General features: G+C 37.2%; 1 long non-coding RNA gene across 3 annotated transcripts; it reads left to right on the top strand.

Annotated features, from left to right (window-relative positions):
- The first annotated feature begins 705 nt into the window (after positions 1-705).
- On the top strand, positions 706-4,281 carry LOC129840685 (uncharacterized). Of its 3 annotated transcripts, XR_008757242.1 has the most exons (5): positions 706-759; positions 2,468-2,582; positions 2,936-3,056; positions 3,159-3,355; positions 4,055-4,281. It is a non-coding gene; the product is annotated as an uncharacterized LOC129840685 (long non-coding RNA). The 3 variants fall into 3 exon arrangements; XR_008757243.1 differs by having other exon boundaries at positions 712-2,582; positions 3,159-3,344; XR_008757241.1 differs by having other exon boundaries at positions 712-2,582.
- The last annotated feature ends 2,124 nt before the right edge of the window (positions 4,282-6,405 follow it).

Genomic DNA, 6,405 nt, shown 5'->3' with positions numbered 1-6,405 from the left:
GGCTATTGATTTTCCCCTAAAGGCCCAAAGGCCTTGTCTTTCAAACCTAATAAACATTGTCCTAATTATCCTCAAAACAGACTAACTTGAACCATTTCACTATATTACTTCAGTCACATATTAACATTCACATCTAACATTTCATTATTAATTTAATCAATTTCAGTACCAATTCATTTCTTGTTATTTTTCTCCTCTTTTAAAATCAATATCCAATGTTCATATCAATGTTGATTGTCCTCCATATTGTTAGTGTGAGTAAAACTTCTTCATGTGTGTGTGAGTGGATACAGATCTTCCAGCAAGTGCTCTCTACAAATAGAACGTCCCAGAAAACTAAAGCTCACCATGCAGCCACGCCCAGTTTGATCACCTAATAAATACCCAACACCAGTCCTTTTCAGCTAGGTGGAGTAAAATGGAGGTAAGATTAGTACTTTTAGCATTTTTTACTAATGTTTTCTAAACAGATAAAGTAAATTACGTTAACCTACATGTACAGTATATGTTAATTACAGTAGTCTGTTAATCAAAATATTATGATCATCCTTTACTGTTGTCTGGCCCATTAGAAATAGTGTTAAAGATACTGCTTGTGTTTTTCATTATATGACCGTATGGGAAGATGAAAAAAACATGTGACTTTCTCTTCATGTTAGTTTAATGTGAAAACAAGGTTAATCTAAATCTGTTCTTTATTCCCCCAGAATAATGGATATGGAAAAGAGAAAATTGGCATAGAAGTATGCCAATTAACAGGTAAAATAAATAAACATTATCCTGATAGATCTTCAAATTTGAATGAATATTCTACTGCCAAAAACTTCTCAACAAATGAATGCTATAAGTTAATCAAAATATTTATACCACCATCAGTTGTGTGTGAGACTAAAACTTTAACTTTTTCTCAAGAGTTTGATTCTAGCAAAGTACAAGATTGTAGAGAGTTATATAAAAAAAAACTACTAATAACATTCAAGTTTTTAATTTTCATAATTTTGTTATAAAAGTTAATAAGTGCAGCTTGGCTATATTTAAGATTTATGAGACTTCTAACAGGATAGCAAAAGCAAAACTCATTGAACACGTTTTGATGTCATCTGAAGACCTGACCAAATATCTTAATTCCAAGTATCTCAGGGACCCAAAACATAAGCGGACGAAACTGTCGAGCGTTGATACATTCATTCTTGAAGAAATTTGTAATAATGTAATTTACCTCGATAGGAAAAATCTTTATGAAGCGTTAATTATGAAAGTTATGAAAAATGGAACAATTCACGGAAATGAACCAAATCCTACATACATTATAGCAGGACAGATTATTTGTTTAATTGACAGGAATGACAACTATTGTAAACCTGTGTTCAGAATGAATCACTTTATTGAGGACGGCAACGTTATTAAAGTGACTGACATTAAAATTCCTGAAGAAAAAATGTCATATAGTACATTTTCTGAAAGGATTCCAAAGTCTCTAAAATTCCAACAGTCTCTCATTTACTTCATCAATGGAGATCAAGCAAACCTTTTTAATTATACCCATAACCAATTTCATGCAACTGCTTTAGTGGCGATGTTAATATCAGAGGTAATCAGAAATCCAATTATGATGTTTATTAACATAATTGCAATTAAAAGTAATTTCTTACATACATTTGATGAGTACCACCGAATCCTGCCATCTCTAGCTGGGGGAACCTGGAAAGGTCACAGACCCTATGGTGCTAAATTTTTACTGAAATTAGATACATTTCTCAGTGATGTATCGTTCAGTGATTTATCGTTCATTCCTTCTGCTGTCGGAGATCACACACACTGACTCAAAGTGGTTGAGATGGAAATGGGAGCAGAACCATTTTTTATAATTTTTTTGTTTCATAATAGATTTTATTTTTAATTCAACATTTTTATCGATTCTTAATAGGTCGATTCTGGACGGTTGCGCTAACGTAGGCTAATGCGATTAGCATGAGGTTGTAAGTAACAAGAACATTTCCCAGGACATAGACATGTCAGATATTGGCAGAAAGCTTAAATTCTTGTTAATCTAACTGCACTATCCAATTTACAGTAGCTATTACAACGAAAGAATACCATGCTATTGTTTGAGCGCACAATTTTCAACATGAAAAGTTATTAATAAACAAACTAGGCACATTTGGGCAGTCTTGATACAACATTTTTAACAGAAATCCAATGGTTCATTGTATCAGTCTAAAACTTTGCACATACACTGTTGCACCTGAGCTGAAATAATACATTATGCCATTTCTCTTGCATTTTCAAAGATGAATGTACAAAAATAATACAAAAGAACGGTTGTTTTTTTCTTTGTACAATAGGCCCAGCGCTGTCCTGGTTTGTCTGGTGTAGGCTGTCATTGTAAATAAGAATTTGTTCTTTACTGAATGGTCTAGGTAAAATCAAGCAATTTAAAATAAATCTAAACCTAAGAAATTTACAGAGCAAGGCAGTTAACCCGCAACAACTGCTCCCTGGGTGGCAAAAATTCATCTTCATTATTCTCCATGTTGCTCCACCTCCACTTCCTGGAGGAGCCAGGTGGGGCCACAGAGCAGGTAGGTGCAGATTCTTCTCCACTGACGTCAATGCTTCAATCTGATACTGTACCTCAGTTACACTTAATGCAAATCTAGAGGAACTTGTTATAGAGAGCAGAATTTTCTGTGGGTGTTATGATTAGGGTGATCTGTGCGACAGCTTCCACTGCCAACAAGGAACACAAGTGCTTTACACATTGTATTGATGTGAACCACACTTATCTTCAGTCTGATTCAGCTGTCCAGTTTTACCTGTTGTAAATCTTTTTATATCATAACAAGCTGTCAAAAGGTTCCTGACGTATATCTTAGACTTTAACATTTGGTATTTTATTATTTAGATTTTGTATTCATCATGTTTTGACCTCCAGGCTCCTCCATCTACTCCTGCCAACTCTGTCAGTCCACCAGACCCCACAATCCAGCCTCCACACCATTGCAGTAACAGCCATATCTTCACGTCACAAAGCTTCAGTACTATCTGAATGTGTTGTAAGTCCTGTACAGCACTTGGTATACAGTACATCACCATTTAGACAATGTGTTCAGCTGCATTGCTAACCTAACCAACCCCCTCTGAATCTTCTCATTCAGGAAGTACCACCCAGCATCCTGTGGCAACCTCAATGTGAAGCAAATCAAATAAACTAAAATATACATCCGCTCTGACCCGTGAATCCGCACTGACCCGTGATCACCACCGACTCGGGCTCTACAGAGGTAGCCTTGGACGCCCAGGCTTTGCACACGTTCAAGGACACGAGATTTAGAAGAATCCCAGTGAGCAAAATGTACTTGTTTTTTTATAAATCCTCTGAAGGATCTCTACAGATCGGTGTCCCACCCACGGGACGGTTGAGCTAATGTGTGCTAATGCGATTAGCATGAGGTTATAAGTAACAAGAACATTTCCCAGGACATAGACATATCTGATATTGGCAGAAAGCTTAAATTCTTGTTACTCTAACTGCACTGTCCAATTTACAGTAGCTATTACAGTGAAAGCATACCATGCTATTGTTTGAGGAGAGTGCACAGTTATGAACTTGAAAAGTAATTAATAATCCAATTCGTCACATTTGGGCAGTCTTGATAAAAATGTTTTATCGGAAATGCAATGGTTCATTGGATCAGTCTAAAACGTTGCACATGCACTGCTGCCATCTAGTGACCAATCTAAATTGAGCTTGGGCTGGAATAATAGATTATGGCCTTTCTCTTGCATTTCAAAGATGATGGTACAAAAAAATTCTGAAAACGTTTTATTTTTCTTTGTATTATCTTTTACCAGATCTAATGTGTTATATTCTCCTACATTAATTTCACATTTCCACAAAATTCAAAGTGTTTCCTTTCAAATGGCATCAAGAATATGCAGTTTAATTAGGGTATGTCATTTTAGGTGAAAATTGAAAAAAAGGGGCGGTTCCTTAAGCGATTTTAAACGGTTTCAAACAAGAATATGTATTTTTGACATCTTTTACTCACAGTAATGTCCTCCCGAGACCACCACAAGGATGACTCTCAGCACACCAGTCCGCAGGGACCGATAAGATGTGATTGGATGTTCAGCAGGATGTGGACCTCGCCACGTCATCTGGCCACAGAGATAAAGGCTAATGGATCTGACAGAGATAGTTTTTTGTTTGATTTGTTTTGATTTGTTTTGATTTGATGTAATATTCTATATTAAAAAAGAGACAAACATACAGAATAACTTGATTGATCAATTAACCAAACACACAACTTTTTCTAATGCATGGAATGATGTGATTGATTAGTCAAGAAGGTACAATACACAAAAAATATATGAATACAAGGAATGACTAGACAAGTCAAAGTACAGTATAGGGAATAAATTGACCAGTAAAAGCACGATACTGAATTGCACTTTCAATAGTCATTTGTTTTTATCAATTAAAAGCTCCAGTCATTAATTTAACCTTAATATGGCCTTCAATGGAAAAGCGTAGAAAATCGTCATTGATTTATTGCTAGAGTGTATTCAGAATATGGCCATTCTGACATTCATTATAAAATACCTCAGATAAGACCAAGAAAGTGTCTGGAGCTATCCGTCAGGGTAAGAGTGACAACAGGTCCACATGGCAAAATGGGGGAAATCTTAGCAAATTGATTAATGGTTATTCATGAGAATCAAGTGTGTGTGTGTGTGTGTTTTTTGTGTGTGTGTGTGTGTGTGTGTGTGTGTGTTTGTTTGTGTCTGTGTGTGGATGTGGTGTTGCGGTGTGTCAGCAGAAGTGTGTGCATGTGTGTTTTCCTGTGATATAATTGTTGTTTTCTTCATCCAGTGTCTTCCGTGGAATCACCTCAGCATGTCACGCCCTGTTTCCCCTAGAGTGCCACGACAACATACCTTCACTTAGAAAGAGAAAGACAGAAAGAGAATGAGACAGAGAACTGGGAGAGAAAGGGGGAGGATAGAGGGAGAGAACAAATGATTACCCCGGTTTAAATATTTCATCAGTGATTCCTGGCTACATATCCTGTGTCTGTGTGTGTGTGTGTGTGTGTGTGTGTGTGTGTGCTGGAGGGGGGGGGGGGGGTTGTAGTGTAACATAACATATGCTACAGTTCATGATATCTGCATTAATGCCTACTCTATAATTCAAATGTGAAGATGCAAAGAAGAAGCCATAAACTCGAACGTACAAACACATACACAAATTATTATTCTATACCTACGGGTGACATAATATTTCCCCAATACTAACCGTCAGATTAACAAATCACATACTATGCCTTTAAATCAAGCAATTTTGAAGCCAAATGAATTTGATTTGAGAATGGACTATGCCTTGAACCTTTCACTGGCATTGAGTTACTGAAATTAATACAGGTGATAGCTCAAATATACCATACCAGAGCCATAAAACATATACTGTACACTGAGTATACAAAACTTTAAGGACACCGGTTCTTTCCATGACACAGACATACCAGGTGAATCCAGGTGAAAGCTGTGATCCCTTACTGATGTCACTGGTGTAACATCCAGTGATTTAGATGGCTTATGTTTGTATGAACTGAGGTCGGGGCATTCGTATAGTTTAGTTGAACTTTACTCAGAAGTTTGCTGGCAATAAGTAGTTCACATGGCATATCCCTCCTGCCGTAAGGCTACTGTAAAACATGGACCCAGAGGTCGATGGATCGAAACTATCCTCTGCTAACCTGTTTTTTTTAGCAATGGAGTACGAACAAAAATAAAAAATTCGTAATTTCATGGGCATTTGTCAGTGCCTGCCATTATATATTTTTTTACCTCTTCTATCAGTTCGTATAGGTCATACTGAGAACACAGTGACCCAGTGGCCTAATGGATAAGATACTGTACTCCTAAGGCAGGGATTGTGGATCCAATCGTGGGTTGTTGGAAGCAGAGTTGCGCAGCGGAAGCGTGCTGGGCCCATAACCCAGAGGTCGATGGATCGAAACCATCCTCTGCTAACCTGTTTTTTTTAGCAATGGAGTACGAACAAAAATAAAAAATTCGTAATTTCATGGGCATTTGTCAGTGCCTGCCATTATATATTTTTTTTACCTCTTCTATCAGTTCGTATAGGTCATACTGAGAACACAGTGCCCCAGTGGCCTAATGGATAAGATACTGTACTCCTAAGTCAGGGATCGTGGGTCCAATTTTGTGTGGTTGGAAGCAGAGTGGCGCAGTGGAAGCGTGCAGGGCCCATAACCCAGAGGTCGATGGATCAAAACCATTCTCTGCTAACCTGTTTTTTTAGCAATGGAGTACGAACAAAAATAAAAAATTCGTAATTTCATGGGCATTTGTCAGTGCCTTCCAATATATATTTTTTTA

Source organism: Salvelinus fontinalis, chromosome 41, assembly GCF_029448725.1.
Source record: "Salvelinus fontinalis isolate EN_2023a chromosome 41, ASM2944872v1, whole genome shotgun sequence".
NCBI lineage: Eukaryota > Metazoa > Chordata > Actinopteri > Salmoniformes > Salmonidae > Salvelinus > Salvelinus fontinalis.
The sequence above is the reverse complement of the archived record's forward strand: the minus strand, read 5'-3'. Positions and strand labels throughout refer to the sequence as shown.